General features: G+C 38.1%; 1 long non-coding RNA gene across 1 annotated transcript; it reads left to right on the forward strand.

Annotated features, from left to right (window-relative positions):
* Window positions 1–3,740: 3,740 nt before the first annotated feature.
* Window positions 3,741–10,625, forward strand: LOC128203030 (uncharacterized). Its single transcript, XR_008255845.1, has 3 exons — window positions 3,741–4,180; window positions 6,641–6,783; window positions 8,504–10,625. It is a non-coding gene; the product is annotated as an uncharacterized LOC128203030 (long non-coding RNA).
* Window positions 10,626–18,415: the final 7,790 nt, after the last annotated feature.

The raw sequence follows: 18,415 nt of genomic DNA on the forward strand, positions 1-18,415 counted from the left end.
GAATTATTTTATTTTTGGATTCAACCCTTTTTTCCATATTTCATTCATTCATCAAGAGATTGAATACTTCATTCAATCACAAATAGAATGTATGAATTTGATGAATGACTGAATATTTTTTTTATGTTATTGTAGATTTACACATGGTTAAACTAAAACAATTAAATTACTGCTGATAAAAGAAATTCTTAACTTGAACATGAATTATTATAATTGAGATGAAATGCAGAATTTTAAAAGAAAAAATTCTTCAGCTAAGAAAAAGCACTTATTATTTATATAGTACACTTAAAACGCCAAAAAAGTGCACCTACAAAGCAAAAGATCCAAAAAAATAAGCTTCGTCTTTTCTTTTAAAGCTTCGTCTTTGGTTGAAAAGCTTCGTCTTTTCCAATAAATATTGGCCATCTTAAATTTCAAAAAGACGAAGCTTTTTATGCAAAAGACGAAGCTTTTATGTTAAAGACGAAGCTTTTGTTTAAGGAAAATATGGCTTAAACAAAAAGACGCAGCTATTTTTCAAAAGACGAAGGTTTAGCGAAGCTTTTTTATTAAAAGCGAACCTTTCATGAAAAAAACGCAGCTTTTGCGAAGCTTTTGAAAAAAACGCAGCTTTGGAAAAAAAGCGCAGCTTTAGCGAAGAAATAGCTTCGCTAAAGCTGCGCTTTTTATGAAGCTTCGTTTTTATTTGGCTCAGGATATTGTTTAAGTTACGTTCAGTTTTCGACTTTGAAACAACATACGAGGGTTATAGTTCGCTCTTGTTTAGTAAAACGATGCATAGGCGTACAATGCTTTGCATTTTATTTCAGAATGCGACGGAAGAAGTCCACACTCTCGCTCTATAGATCCAAACAAAAACGAACTGGAAGAAATACTACTAAAAGAGGCATGCAAAATGATTTGAACCGTGAAACCAAAAAGCGGAAAACTTTCTTTTCCCCAGCCAAATTGTTTTCTCCAGCAAAATGCCATACACAAGTAATTCTTCAAGGAATGACACCAGTTCTATCTCCTATGAAATCACCATTCCGTTCCCCTCTCTACAAGGTTTCGCCACCAAAAAAACATGCCCGAAAAGGCACATCAGCAAGAGCACTTTTTGAAAAAGCTGACAGAAGCAGTTCTTTAGAACATCTGAAAAGATGCTTACCCGATCTTGACTGCATACAATTAAATTTTGACTTTGTTTTTGAAAGTAATGTGGCGTATCTGGTAAATGATGAGGACAGTCAATGTGTGTCAAACAATCAAAAGAGCTCTGTCAAACTAAATGAATTCGAAATCAGTGAATCTGCGTTTGAAAACAGTGATTCGTCACCTCATGATATCAATGCGATTGATAATGCTGAAAATGTATCCAACATTAAACACGTCAAAATCAAAATTCACCAGAAAAACTATCGAGTCCTTCGTCTAAAATTGAGATCGATAACCCTAAAATAGCGTCCAAAAGTAAGTACACTGGTGCAAATTATCTCAGTTGTTGCTGATAAAATTCAAAAGCTGAGGTAATCGAATTGTTAGCCTCGAAAGACAGATTGGACCATGTATTGCTTCAGTTTTTTGAACAGGTACGCGACAAACGCTTCCCCTTCGATAATATGTCTTTTCGGCAGTTTGGACAGAGGTGGTTAAAAAAAGTGGTTTCAATGCAGTACATCGACTTAAATGCGATATTCAGAAGTCACAAAACAGTTTTGGAGTTTAGGATACAAATTGTTCGGCGCTCAATTCACGAACTTTATGGGCGGGTACAAACATCACGGCCAAGTCATTAACAATGAAACAGTAAAGGGTTTTTTTTCCGCCGGCTTCGACGAGCATTAACTTTGCTGTCCCGAATGAGGGTTTTTTTCCGCCGGCTTCGACGAGCATTAACTTTGCTGTCCCGAATGACAAAATCTTACGGCAGTTTGTCTTGTATGACACTTGTAGGGAACGCCCACCAGGACTGTTCGTGGATGTTTTGGAGTGATTTAGTAAAAGTTTGGAAGGAAAATCATGTTGTCTGACATTCGACGGGAAGAAATTAAAACAGGGCCTTACGGAAAACGCAGGTGATGTGGACCTATTAGGCTTTGAACAAGGCACAGCACTAAATGAGAGAAAAATGATTCTACAGTTTGGACTTCAAACAATTGAAAACATGCGCAAATGTCTAGCTGATTCTCATGATTTGTTGATCAACAATAACCCAGAGATACAAGCTAACTTGCGAAACTTTTTATTAGGGTCCTTACAAACAGTAACACGCAGTATCATTGATATCAGAAAATTAAGATCACGCAAAGAGTATGTCTCTGCATTTTTTATTTGCTGAAGTACGGCTTTCCACGGCAAAGGTATGGCGCCTTTCCATTATGGAGGTGCTCGTGTTCGTTTAATCCCGACCTGCTTTTAAATACCTTCCCACAGTGCCGGCACATCAATTATTTTCTAGACTCCTGAAATTAATTTCAAATAGTTTATTACACATTTGCATGTGCATGAATAGATGGTGGCAATAAATTTAAAATCACACCAAAAATACATTTGATTAACAAAAATGATCATGCTTAGGCGAACCCCTCTTGTCACCTTTCACATATTGTGTCGATATCGCACGTGTCGTATTATTTCATACCGGACGTGTGTTTCCAGTCATGTGACCAGTGCTGGAAAAACTCATCTTACATACCCATGTAACTTCTTATTCCATTTATTGTATGGTTAATGAAAAATATATTACGCCATTCCAAAAAAGCGCAAATTAAATAATATATGTTTGCAAGACTTTTGATTAAAATTGATATAAATAATCTGTAAAAAACGCTAGTTTTAGTTATTTAAAAAATACTGCGCTCTATGACGTCGGTAAACAAGTCGCAAGCACATTTTGGTGTACTAGTACAAAAGTTGTAATTGTGCTGTGGTTGGCTTCGGTTTATAATATTCAATGCCCTAATCTTACACAAAAGATTGATTTTCAAATCAATTAAAACAGCTAATATCATTTCTTTCTGATATTAACTTATCTTAAGAAATTAATACCGTCAACGAAATAAGCCTTTTTTATCTTTAAACATGCATACGTATAGGATGACATGTATATAAGAGACATGTACATACCATTTTGGTGAGTGAATAGTGATCAGATCCTGAAATAAAAATAAAAACACATTTAAATCAAAACGAAATTTATTTGTTTTTAAGAAATCATTTCATGATGAAGTAAAAAGAAATGTAAATGTCACTAATAGGTTAATTAAAAATCGTCCGGACAATGTACTCATAAATATTTTTAATATTTAAATCCTAGGTTTGCAAAATTGCATCATCAAATAAAAAATCCGGCTGTAATGCGCATTGGCGTCTTGTTATATTTTAAAAGGTATTGTTGCCATAAGTGTTTCAATTTTACGTTTAAAAGTGATTTCCAGCGTTGTGTTGCATTTGAAAAATTGTTTCAGGTTATAGTCGTGTTGTTCTATTTACAGAATGGGTAAGAAAGGATTACTGAAAAGTTTTCTTAAATGAAATTAAGTATTTTTTAACAATTCTTGAGTAAGATAATGCACTATTGGTGTAAATATAAGTAATGAATTGCGAGGTTGATGTCATTATCGGGGATATGAACGCAATTGGGCTGGTCAAAGTATGCGTGGAGTTATCAGACTCCACACACTTTGACCAGCCCAATTGTGATCAAACCCCGATAATGACATCAACCCCGCAATTCATTCCTTAAATAGATCTCATTGAGGCTAAATGCAGTGCACAGGAACCATAACTCTAGCTGCAGTAATTTTTTAGTTATTGTCCTTTGTTATTTCTATACTTATTCTTTTGTCTGGGGCATGGCTTTCAAATCTTTGAGGTATTGATTTCAAACTTTATATACTGATATATATCTCAGTGAGGAGAAGTGCAATGAACAAGAGAGATATACTTTCAGAGTATGACACATATATACTTACTGTGTGTGACACGTATACTTATTGTGTGTGATGTATATACTTTCTAAGTGTTACACATATTATTTCAGGGTGTGACACATGTATTGACAACATGCTTGATGACCTTGAGGTCCTGGAAGTTGATGTGGAGAGTGTAAAGGGCAGGCTGTATTGTCCATTGGTGTTGTGGCCATGAAAAGACTTTTAAGAGAGGGCGAACGCTTTTATATTCACTCTTGCAGGTATTTTAAAATCATGGATGTCTGTTGTGTTCTAAGTAGGGATGCAAACAAATATTTGAATAATCGATCAAACGTTTGGTATTCGAATGTCTATATCAGTATTCGAATATTTGATGTTTTGTTATTGAATAAACAAAATAATAAATATTTTGCCTTACACACTGTTGCTGTGTGCAAAGTAAATGGTTGTCATGTATTTAAAGCGATTTGCCCATAACACCAGAGGTGTGAATGTGAAGACAATACACTATACAGGCTTCATATGTCACTTAGGGACATATCGTCGGATACTATAAAAAGTCCCCGTCATTTTACAACAACTGGCTATTATACAAGTGACATCAAACATTTTAATTATTTTCGGTAAATTTAAATGCCTTTGCAAATTAAGGATTTAAGGAATCGGCCTTCACACCAATGTATTGCCTTGCCTGCAAATTAAGCTGTGCAACAATTTGCTTAAATCGCCCTGATGCTATAAATGACGTGCTACAATAATGTTGTTACATGTATGTGCTTTATACTGTTTTCCATGTTTTCAATATAATATTCATGCTTTGAAATGAAACTGTATATTATAGCATTTAAAGGTATATTTCCTCTATTTATGTACAATTAGTCAAAATCCATGAATGATGCTAGTTTCCAAGTTGATTTTTCCGTAGTTATATTTAGTAGAGGTCAATCCCCGAACGAGGCTACTCGTCCTACGGAAAGACCCTCCATTGGCACATTACGCAATTGATAAGAGATCAATCAGTTCCACATTGTTTACAAATATGAAGGCAGTGGAATTGAAACTATTTGATTTTGGTTTTTGTTTGTTGTATTGGGTTTTTTTCTTTCTGAAAATGGGGAATTTCATAGGCTCATTTGGGGTAATCAGCGTCCGCCGATCATAATGGCTTCGACAAAGAAGGTAAAAATGCCCCGACTGTTACTTTAGCGAATAATAATAATAGTTTACTACATTACTTCTAAAAGATGTATTTTGATATTTGAATATCAATTTTGCCATTCGTTTGCATTTCTATTTCTAAGCTTTTCATATTATGCTTTCTGTTTCAGCCCGTTTAAAATTCCATAATCGATAAGACCACATAATATTTTAACATAGCTAAGCATAGGTGCAACTGCTGCAAATGTGACGTGATGCAACAAATGACTGCTGTAATGACATTTTTCATTAATCTGGGATATCTTGCTAGCGACTTGTGAAAATGAAATGGTTCAAGATTAAGAGAAATATTGAGGGTGGTGAGTGATTCAAAACTGCTTGCAGTTTAAATGGTCTTGTAATTGTTGACAAATTTCAGTCCAAAATTCATTGGAGCACTAAGCATCAGCATTATTATGCTCCCCAAAGAGAGAGCATATAGTTGCTGCTGATTGTCCGATGTCCATCTGTCCATGATCACATCCCTGTTTGAGAATAACTTCAAAACTATACTGATGGGATTGAAATAAAACTTGTTTATAGATAGATGCCAATGAGAGGAAGTGCAGTGCATGGAAACCATAATTCTATCATGCGTATTAGGATATTGTCCCTCTTAACCAATTTTTATAAGTGATGCTTACCGGTATCCATACTATATCTTGGAAGAAAATAAATAGAATGGTATAAAACTAGGTACATAGATAGATGGCAAGGAGAGAAAGTGCAGTGTTCAAGAACCATAATCCTTTCATGTATATAATTAAGTTAGCTCCCCTTAACTATTTTTTTCATAATTGGTGTTTGTTGGGGACATATCTTGGAAAATACTAAAGGGATTGAATTAAAACTTTAAAGTGACACTCGTATTTAAAATCAATACATACACATGTATAACAAACATAATTTCCAGTGATTAATCTTTAACTACTTTCTAAATAATGCATTAATGGAAAATATTAATTACTGATAACAAGATTGTAACTGTGTATTTAATAGCTGAAAATGCACCAATATTAAATGACTGGTGGGTCCTAAATGATTTAGTGATCAACTATCATCTCATTAGGTTGAAATACCGTGTTGACTACACCTTTCTTTCTAATTAAATATGGTATCCTTTGTAACAACCGTTGATTCAATTTTTATTCATCCTTTTCGGTAAATTTTGCCTGCCTAACTTTACCCTTTGTGCGGTATTTAACAGTTGTTTTAATACTTTTTGTGACTTACTTTAAGACCTTTCTGAGGCTGCTATCAAGTAACTAGATGTTCTGGGTGATACTATACAGTAATTGTTGTTACTTTTTTCTGAACAGACATCTCTAGTGAGTTGTTCAGTTACACTAATACAGTGTCTTTGACGCCACAGAACCAGCAAAATTTATTGACAGATTTACATGTTTTGGAATTCTCGACAGTAATCCTGTTTTGAACTACTCATACTTTTGTGTGGAAGTTTCATCTGATACACTCATAACTGCCTGTTCACTAAGATCTTTTTCTAGCATAGTCATTTTCAGGTACTCGATGTTGTGTGTGGGCAGAAATGCAGAGTGGACTACCACCAGTCACTGGAGCCAACTTTCCTCACAGACGAGAGACTTGTTCAGACACTGACTGCAGTTTCGAGAATAGCACTCAACTGTATACTTACACACTTCAGGTAATTCGAGAATAGCACTCAACTGTATACTTACACACTTCAGGTAATTCGAGAATAGCACTCAACTGTATACTTACACACTTCAGGTAATTCCAGAATAGCACTCAACTGTATACTTACACACTTCAGGTAATTCCAGAATAGCACTCAACTGTATACTTACACACTTCAGGTAATTCCAGAATAGCACTCAACTGTATACTTACACACTTCAGGTAATTCCAGAATAGCACTCAACTGTATACTTACACACTTCAGGTAATTCCAGAATAGCACTCAACTGTATACTTACACACTTCAGGTAATTCCAGAATAGCACTCAACTGTATACTTACACACTTCAGGTAATTCCAGAATAGCACTCAACTGTATACTTTCACACTTCAGGTAATTCCAGAATAGCACTCAACTGTATACTTACACACTTCAGGTAATTCCAGAATAGCACTCAACTGTATACTTACACACTTCAGGTAATTCCAGAATAGCACTCAACTGTATACTTACACACTTCAGGTAATTCCAGAATAGCACTCAACTGTATACTTACACACTTCAGGTAATTCCAGAATAGCACTCAACTGTATACTTTCACACTTCAGGTAATTCCAGAATAGCACTCAACTGTATACTTTCACACTTCAGGTAATTCCAGAATAGCACTCAACTGTATACTTACACACTTCAGGTAATTCCAGAATAGCACTCAACTGTATACTTACACACTTCAGGTAATTCCAGAATAGCACTCAACTGTATACTTTCACACTTCAGGTAATTCCAGAATAGCACTCAACTGTATACTTACACACTTCAGGTAATTCCAGAATAGCACTCAACTGTATACTTACACACTTCAGGTAATTCCAGAATAGCACTCAACTGTATACTTACACACTTCAGGTAATTCCAGAATAGCACTCAACTGTATACTTACACACTTCAGGTAATTCCAGAATAGCACTCAACTGTATACTTACACACTTCAGGTAATTCCAGAATAGCACTCAACTGTATACTTACACACTTCAGGTAATTCCAGAATAGCACTCAACTGTATACTTACACACTTCAGGTAATTCCAGAATAGCACTCAACTGTATACTTACACACTTCAGGTAATTCCAGAATAGCACTCAACTGTATACTTACACACTTCAGGTAATTCCAGAATAGCACTCAACTGTATACTTACACACTTCAGGTAAAACACATTTTAAATGGTGTGCAGGGACTAAACAGGGATAAGGATCAATAATAACACTAAAGCTGTATCATGTTCTTTATTTTATGTAAATCTATAAATTATCTCTGGAGAAACATTAAATTTAGTCTCCATATCTCAGAAAATGTAGCTGTCCGAGGGCCTGTTTTCATCAATGAGTATCACTGTCTTTCAATTGCTGTTGTGGTACAGTTTTTCATAGCAAAAGGAAAAATGTGTAGTATTTTCTTAGTTACGTGTACACTCTTAGAAGTTAGGAAAAGTAATAGTTTTTAATCCAAAAAGAAGAAAGGTAAATTGCATAAAGGTGTAGGCACACAGCGAAATGATTCCGGGTCATTGTATCCCTTCAATTAGTTCCTACAAACAATGTTTCTCCCCTCTTTAGTAGCATTTGATGATGTGCACATTGCATTTTTGTATGTATTTTTAAGTTTACACATGATTTATATCATATTTGAAGACATTAATGTGGTTTTAAATGATATTTTGCAGGACCTTTTTCCTTGGTGGATGGATTCAGAGACGACCAAGAGATGCAGCCATGACTGTGTCACATGGAAGTTAAAGATACTGGACTTAAACAAATGATAATAATCTTGATATGGTTTTCTGGTGTTGAATTAAAAGACAAAGTGTCAATTAATTGTCAATTTACATGATCATTACTCATTAAATTGGCATAGCAATAATTATGATTACTATCTATCTAAATACATGTAGTGATAATAGTTTTTTTGTAAATTACCTCAGTCAAATTCGTTGCTGTTGAAAAAAAATAATTCTAAACCCATCAGGCAGGCAAAACACCAACTGATGTTGTACTGTTAACTGCTGAGGGTTTAATATCCAGTAAGCTAAAAGTCAAAAGGGACATCAGCACAAAATTTCAGATTAAGAGGTAAATTCAAATTAATATTTTTCAGTGTTAGCAGCCTGGGTTGGTGGGACCTTAGTCTGCCGTGCAGTCGTCTTAATGTAGATGAATGCTTTAGCCTGCCGCACAGTCATCCAAATGTGGATCACCATTCAGCCAGCCAAGCAGACGTCCTAATGTGGATCGCTCAGTCAGCCGCGCAGTCATCCTAATGTGGATGACCATTCAGTCAGCCACGCAGTCCTCCTAATGTGGGTGACCGGTCAGTCAGCACGCAGTCGTCCTAATGTGGATGACCGTTCAGTAAGCTGCGCAGTCATCTTAATGTGGATCACCGGTCAGTCAGCCGAGCAGTCATCCTAATGTGGATGACCGTTCAGTCAGCCGCGCAGTCGTCCTAATGTGGATGACCGGTCAGTCAGCTGCCCAGTCGTCCTAATGTGGATGACTCGGGTCAGTCAGCCGCGCAGTCGTCCTAATGTGCAGTCAGCCTGGCAGTCGTCCTAATGTGGATGACCGTTTAGTCAGCTGCGCAGTCGTCCTAATGTGGATGACCACTGAGTCAGCCGCGCAGTCGTCTTTATGTGGATCATCGTTCAGTCAGCCGCGCAGTCGTCCTAATGTGCTATCAGCCACACAGTCGTCCTAATGTGGATAACCATTCAGTCAGCCGTGCAGTCATCCTAATTTGGATCACCACTTTCACTACAGTCGACTTTAATAAGACATTTAGGTGGGCAATAAATATAGCCTACAGTTTATAGTGAGATGTATTATAACATTAGTAATTTCATTCATGAAAAAGGGAACAAAACTTTGAAACTGCAATTTTTGTACAAAGTGCACTTGAAGAAACCGTTGAATGTTACAGGAAAACTTGATGCTATATTCTTATCAAATGTTAAAAATTCAGAAAATGATTTCATTTATTTGCTCAACTATTCAGTGAAACTGTTTGTAATCTCACTTTTTAAAGGGACTTGTTCATGGTTTTTAAAATGCACTTTTTTCAAAATAATTAGAATTGTTAAGAGATAGTGTGGTGAATCAATAAGAGTGTAAAAACTATGATACTGACAGTTGGAACCTTACAACAAATGTTGATATTTGCTCAAATATTTTCTGAAGACTAAAATTTTGAAAAAAGTTAGCAACGCGATTGACCACAGGGTTGTTCCATGATTGGTTGATCACATAATCATGTGATGTTACCGATGTCTTTGATATAGGTTTCCCATCATATCTATTAGAAGTTGTATATCAGTCCTTGTGGCCCAGTGTTTTTGCCTGGGTTTTCTAAATTTTTCTTGACTACCGTCGTGGGTAATCTCTCCATACTTAAACCAGAATTTTTAAATATACTTAAATTGTATTTGTTTCTGCAATTATGATATCAAATAATTAAATAATGATAAAATAAACAAAGTCAGAGGCATTTTCTGGGTAAACTTATTTTTTCAAAAAATATTATCGAGTCCCTTTAAAGCTTACAAAATTTCAATATCTGTCATCACTGACCAAAGCTGTAGCTGAAAAATACATGAATTGACGCTCTCAATTTTTAAATTTAGCAGAATTGACTCAATACATTGCATGTGGTACACCTATGCTATTATGTATGATACTATTTGTGTAAATGTTTTCCAACATAATTGAAACTGAATTGAAGATGCTTTTTTTGGACATATTATTGTTTTGATTGACTTTGCATAATAAACTATGACTAACTTCATGAGAGAAACTATTACATTTCCAACTATTGCTAAAAACAGTATAAAATAAAAATATAAAATAAATATATTCTTAAATTTAATAGTGTTCAATGAGTTTTACTGAGCTCAACTGAGCACAAAATGCTCAGCCGCAGCGTGAGCTATTATGATATCTTGATTGTCCTTCGCTGTCCGTCTGTCCTTAACATTTTCCTTTAAACAACTCCTTAACCACTCGGGCAATTTCAACCAAGCTTCACATGTATGTTCCTTGAGTGGTTCTCTTCAAAATTCCTTCAATTCAAGTTGCTCCATGCAGAACTCTGGTTGCCATGGCAACCAAAAGGAAAAATATAACTGAAAAACTTTTCAGAAACTGCTGCACTGAATTCAAAATAATTTCACAGAAATGGTGACCCTCTATCAAATTCTGCATCCCATTTTGATTCATATAAATATGGTTGCCAGGGACGGGGCTAGTTACCACTAGGTGTCCGTATGGAAAACTTTGAAATCATCTCATCAAAAACCATTGACCTGATTTTAAAATAATTTCACAAAAATGTTCCTAAGGTGACCATAATATATCAAATTCCTTCACCCCATTGTGATTCATAAAAAAATAGCCACCAGGGGTGGTCTAGTTTTCACTTAATGATTGACCCGATTTCAAAATACTTTCACAAACTTTAGAACCCTTTGTCCAATCAAGTGAGCAATTAAAGGCCATGCTGGCCCTCTTCTTGTTGATGTTCAAATGCATTTGTATTACAAACGACATCGGTTTGCATGAAAAAAGCAACAATGTTTGTCTACACAATACAGAGAAAAGGACGGTCACTCTATATAGAATAGCACATCGTTTTAATTCTTAAAATACCATCCAGAAATTGAACAACTTGTCGGTGAGTTTGTTGGTTTTTCGAATTTGGACGATGTCTGCTGAAAGACTTGACGGATTTTGTCACATTGTACATGTCTTCAATACCATGACACACATGTCAAGTTTGAGTTGCCTTACAAATAGATCTATTTGACGAAGCTGTTGCCCCTCTTACATAGAATTGGCCAGTAATAAGCAACAATATGCTTAAATAGTTGTTGGTACACAGGCTTTTAACTTCATTGAATACATCGGTATTGCTCAGGATTGACTCAAGTTTTAATCCACAATTTCTTGACTGGTGTATGTCCCAATTTTAAACAAATACTTTACCATGCAGGCAGCGTGTGGGGGTATCCTCTAGTGACATACAGCGTCTCCAACAGTACAATCCCCCTGAAGTCCCCTGTAATAACATACAGTCTCATAGCATAATTTCTCTTGCGTACCCTGTAATCACATAGTCTCTATCATAGCATAATTTCCCTTGCGTACTCTGTAATGACAAACGGTCTCTCTCACAGCATAACTCCCTTGCGTCCCCTGTAATGACATACAGTCTCTCTCACAGCATAACTCCCTTGCGTCCCCTGTAATGACATACAGTCTCTCTCACTGCATAATCCCCTTGCGTCCCCTGTGATGACGTACAGTCTCTCTCACTGCCTAATCCCCTAGCGTCCCATGTGATGACGTACAGTCTCTCTCACTGCATAATTCCCTTGCGTCCCATGTGATGACGTACAGTCTCTCTCACTGCATAATCACCTTGCGTCCCCTGTAATGACATACAGTCTCTCTCACTGCATAATCCCCTTGCGTCCCCTGTAATGACATACAGTCTCTCTCGCTGCATAATCCCCTTGCGTCCCCTGTAATGACATGCAGTCTCTCTCACTGCATAATCCCCTTGCGTCTCCTGTAATGACGTACAGTCTCTCTCACTGCATAATCCCCTTGCGCCCCCTGTGATGACGTACAGTCACTTTCACAGCATAATTCCCTTGCGTCCCCTGTAATAACATACAGTCTCTCTCACGACATAATTCCCTGTGATGACGTACAGTCTCTCTCACAGCATAACCCCCTTGCGTCCCCTGTGATGACGTACAGTTTCTCTCACAGCATAACCCACTTGCGTCCCCCGTGATGACGTACAGTCTCTCTCTCACTGCATAATCCCCTTGCATTCCCTGTTATGACATAAAGTCTCCCTCACGACATAACCCCCTTGCGTCCTCTGTGATGGCGTACAGTCTCTCTCACTGCATAATCCTCTTGCATCCCCTGTAATGACATGCATCCTCTCTAACAGCATAATCCCCATTTAGTCCCCTGTAATGACATACAGTCTCTCTCATAGCATAATTCCCTGTTATGACATACAGTCTCTCTCACGACATAACCCCTTGCGTCACCTGTGATAACGTAAAATCTCTCTCACAGCATAACCCCCTTGCGTCCCCTGTGATGACGTACAGTCTCTCTCAATGCATAATCCCCTTGCGTCCCCTGTAATGACGTGCATCCTCTCTAACAGCATAATCCCCATTTAGTCCCCTGTAATGACATACAGTCTCTCTCATAGTTAAACCCCCTGCGTCCCCTGAAATGACATACAGTCTCACTCACAGCATAATCCCCTTGCGTCCCCTGTGATTACATACAGTCTCTCTCACAGCATAATCCGCTTGCGTCATCTGTTATGACATACAGTCTCTCTCACGACAAAATCCGCTTGCGTCCCCTGTTATGACATACAGTCTATCTCACGACAAAATCCGCTTGCGTCCCCTGTAATGACATACAGTCTCGCTCACAGCATAATTCCCTTGCGTCCGCTGTAATGACATACAGTCTCTCTCACAGCATAATCCCATTGCGTTCCCTGTGATGACATACAGTCTCTTTCACATCATAATCCCCTTGCGCCCCTTGTTATGACGTACAGTCTCTTTCACAGCATAATCCCCTTGCGCCCACCTGTGATGACGTACTGTCTCTCTCACAGCATAACCCCCTTGCGCCCCCTGTAATGACGTACAGTCTATTTCACATTATAATCCCCTTGCGCCCCTGTAATGACGTACCGTCTCTTTCACAGCATAACCCCCTTGCGTTCCCTGTAATGACGTACAGTCTCTTTCACAGCATAATCCCCTTGCGCCCCCTGTAATGACGTACAGTCTCTTTCACGGTATAATCCCCTTGCATTCCCTGTAATGACGTACAGTCTTTTTCACAGTTTAATCCCCTTGCGCCCCCTGTGATGACGTACAGTCTCTTTCACATCATAATCCACTTGCGCCCCTTGTGATGACGTACAGTCTCGTTCACAGCATAATCCCCTTGCACCCCCTGTGATGACGTACAGTCTCTTTCACGGTATAATCCCCTTGCATTCCCTGTAATGACGTACAGTCTTTTTCACAGTTTAATCCCGTTGCGCCCCCTGTGATGACGTACAGTCTCTTTCACATCATAATCCACTTGCGCCCCTTGTGATGACGTACAGTCTCGTTCACAGCATAATCCCCTTGCGCCCCCTGTAATGACGTACAGTCTCTTTCACGGTATAATCCCCTTGCATTCCCTGTAATGACGTACAGTCTTTTTCACAGTTTAATCCCCTTGCGCCCCCTGTGATGACGTACAGTCTCTTTCACATCATAATCCACTTGCGCCCCTTGTGATGACGTACAGTCTCGTTCACAGCATAATCCCCTTGCGCCCCCTGTGATGACGTACAGTCTCTCTCACAGCATTACCCCCTCAATTCTACTATTATGATATACATCGTCTCTTCATAACCTCCCTTGAGTCCCCTGTAATGACATATTACTTCCTCTCTCATAGTTAAATCCGCATTGAGTACTCTCGTACAGTTTTTCTTCTTGTATTGAAAACGTTTAAATTCATAATTCAATTGATAACTGCACGAGTCGCATAGTTTTCTAGCATATATTCATCCTCAGACACATACTTTCTATAAAACAATTGAACCGCGGAGTTTCATTTGATTTCAATGATAAACACGTTAACGTTTAGAAATGATCCTGAATCTTTCTGATTTATTTTGTCATTTTTTGGAGACAAAATAAACAAATACCGGTTATCTTTCTGATTTATTTTGTCATTTTTTGGAGACAAAATAAACAAATACCGGTTATGTTCAAACTTAATTCGCCTGTCTAATTAGTTATTAATTAGGCTGGTATAACATTTGCAAGCTGTCCACATCTTTCCCCCATGTCTGCTTTCAGCATCCACAACTTTATCACATGATTTAAAATTTAAGGTTCCATTCTCTGAACGTCATGCTTATTGACATTTTTTTCTGCATTTTGGTTCATTATTAGCTTTTCACATGAAATGCGGAGAGATGACGTGGGTAGCGTACACATAGACCAACGGCCTATACATGGACTACCGGCATATATGGGCTACCGACCTACACGTTGATAACCGACCTATTTATGGACTGCCGGCCTATACATGGACTACCGGTCATACACATGGGCCACCGGCCTTTACATGGACTACCGACCTTATGCATGGACTACCGACCCTACACATAGGCTACCGACCTATCATATGGTCTAATACATGGAATACCGACCCAACACATGGACAACCGGCCTAACATGGACTTCCGGCCCAAAACATGGAATACCGGCCTCACACATGGACTACCGGTCTAACACAGGGACTACCGGCCATTAAAAAAACACATATAAAAAGGGTGGCATAAATATTAAGCGGACGTTAAATGAAGCAAAATAAAAAAAATCTCCAAAAGTGACTATAAAACTTTTGTAGCGTTATGCAAACGTAAAGGGTCAATACTCTCCACCGGACCGGAAACTCTACCCGTGATTCGTATACTCCACAGTGAACACAAAACCCAGCCATGGCGTTGAACAACTTGTTCAATACCGAGACATTCCATGCATCATTCTCATATTGAATCCCCTTTACCCCAGTCACAGTATCACGTTTTGCCAAGTTACAGGAACGTTGTGTGACGTGGTATAACGTTGTTACAGCGTGATCAGACGTGAACTGGAACTTTTTTTACATTTTTAATCTCCTGCGTTCTTTTACATCGTACACAACATGGAAATAACGTGACGAGAACGTGGTACAGCGTGGCTGTAGCTTAGAAAAGACGTGACACAACGTGAACATACCGCGTTCCGCTGTTTTCTACGTTCTTTTGCGCCTGTTTACACGTTTTGCTGTGGTATCCTACGCCATGGCCTCGCTTCCCCCAAGAACCCCTGAACGGCATTACACGAGGTGTCAATATATAATACGTTGTATTACGTTGTGCTTCACCAGGGGTTGATTTTTGCTTAAATTATTGAAACGAGCATATAAAATATATAAAATAATACAAAACACAAATTATGTACTGAAACTCTATAATGAGTGACAGCCAAGAAGGAGCATGTTAATTTTAAAACACCCACATTTGCACAGTAAATCAACTCAGACTTACACTTGGACCATTGAACGCAGTATAACGTGACAGGAGCGTAGTAAAGACGTGACCCGTGCCTCCGGTTGCTATGTTGTATTGCTTTTCCTGACACGTTGTGCTGCGGTATGCTACGTCGCGGTCCTGCTTCACTTACTACCCCCGCTAAGTACTAAACGTCATGCTGTGCCATGATTTGAATCGTTGTAACACGTCTTATCTCGTAAGTTTTGAGCTGTGGTATGCTATGATCAAGGCGTACGATTACGGCGTACTTAAGGGACCTGAGGTAGGACTATTCGTTATTGTCATTTTACACAAGGCTGTGTTTGTAAATACAACGTTCAAAAAGGCGATAACACACCACATTGCTCTTGTAAAATAACGATACCTTATAATACAAGAAAGCAAAGTTGTACAAGCAATACAGATATAAAACAATCCGCTGACACAGTTTATGGTACAGTCTGTATCCAGGTCGGCACACGGTGTAGTCTTTACTGTGAAAGTAATATTGGACACTGCTGGCATAGAGTGTGTGTCAACAACAACCCAGGTGCAAACGGTGAAGTCACAGATTTGGAGAAGAATATGACCACGTCATCTCATGCATTCAGACCTGTGTCAGTGTAACCGTCGACTGGTTTGACATACTCATACAAGGTCGTGGTCATTGTGTTGGCCCAAACAAAGGCACCTTCCAAGCTGATGAGTGGCGGGCGGGTGTGACGGCCATGCCCCAAAAATGTTCGGGGTTGCCATGGGTTCCTGGTACCGGAGGTATTACTCGAATTGGCGGATGTACTGAGCAAGGTGCCCTATCCTCTGCTTAACCGAAATCATCAGCATTGGGCGAACAGATATTGCGACAGTGAATAACACAAGTTTAGAATATCTAGTATTTTAAATCACAACCACGCGGTCATTATTCTTTAGAAAACGTGTCCCCCTCTATGAAATTCTTACATTTTACTTCATAAATAAAAGTCGTTGTATTATGACCCGGGTGTCGCTATATTATGTTTAGTGGGGTCACGTTTGCTAATGACCGGGGGTCGTGATTATTTCAAGGCTTGCTACATTCATTTACGTGCATAAGCTACGCCTAATATATATTATATATTCATGTATATTTAGCACTTGCTCCATGGGTACGACTTATTTATCTTTTAAACTACTAAATAAATGAAACGCAACCAAACGTACGTAAGGGCCTTGGTGGCCTCAAAAAGGGCTCGTATAGACGTGGAAGGGGCTCGGCTTAACCGCCTTCGTCCCCGGTCTCCCCTCCACGTCGGAACCGCCTGCACAAGCACTACATCTGTGTTCCATGCTCTACCTCTCACACTGAAATATTAGAAAAGATAATTGGATCGCGAACAAGTTCAAACTTCTATGGTTACTTTGACTCCACAACAAAATCCAGTTATAAATGTATTTAAAAAGCCATTTCAATTATGAAACATCATACTCGATAAAATAATCATCTAACAGTCCGCACAGCAAAGGGAGTTAACGGTTACTAACATTGCGTGCAGTTTACGATGCAGTTATCTCCCATTGAATGTTTTAAGCGTAGATGAAATCACACAACCAGGTTTGAACGTTACCATCAGTCACAATTGTTCTACACCAGGACCCCGCCCCTCAAATCGTCCAAATTTACTTTTTAATACAGTATAGGAGAAAAACAAGTAATATATCACGCCAAATATGCACCAATTCGGACCAAAAATTGATAAAATTAGATATGGTGAGTACCCCCGAACCCCCATTGCCAACACTTTGAACCAAACTAAGTTCGGTTTGAGACAGGGGCGTAAGACAAAATGTTACGCCCCTTAACAACGCCCTCTCTATTGTCAAATCCTGGACCCGCCCCTGCTTGTGGCATGCCAAGCAATATACCAGCCAATTTTTCCACTTTTCATTTCTGCAAGAGAGTTAACTTCAGCTACACATTAACCCCTAATTGACCGAGATTCTGAGGTTAAATTCTCATGTTATCGTGTCTAGGGAATTGCTGCGGGTTGGGTAAAGATTAGGAAGAATGTATTTAATTTAGCCAAGAAAAATATTAAGAAGTATTAAGTGTTATACATAATAATTGACAAGTTAAACTTAATATAAACTTATACATATAAAAGTATATTGTTGTTTTTTAATGAGTAACATTAAACTGTTTTAAACATGTGGCAGCTGTTAATTAATATGGTACGCTTATTACAACTGTTTTATTTCGAATGTAAATGTAACCTGTATTGATTTATATGAATCTGGTCGATTAATAGGTCGAATTGTATTTAGGGGTATGCTTAACTATAAAGCGTATATATTGATTTTACCATGGAATCTTGATTGATTTTGCATTTTATAAAAGATACGAACACTCTTTTAATTATTCATTTTAAAAGCTTTGTCGTTGTTCACTGTATCTTTTTTTTTATAAAATTCG

Source organism: Mya arenaria, chromosome 9 (assembly GCF_026914265.1).
Source record: "Mya arenaria isolate MELC-2E11 chromosome 9, ASM2691426v1".
Classification (NCBI taxonomy): domain Eukaryota; kingdom Metazoa; phylum Mollusca; class Bivalvia; order Myida; family Myidae; genus Mya; species Mya arenaria.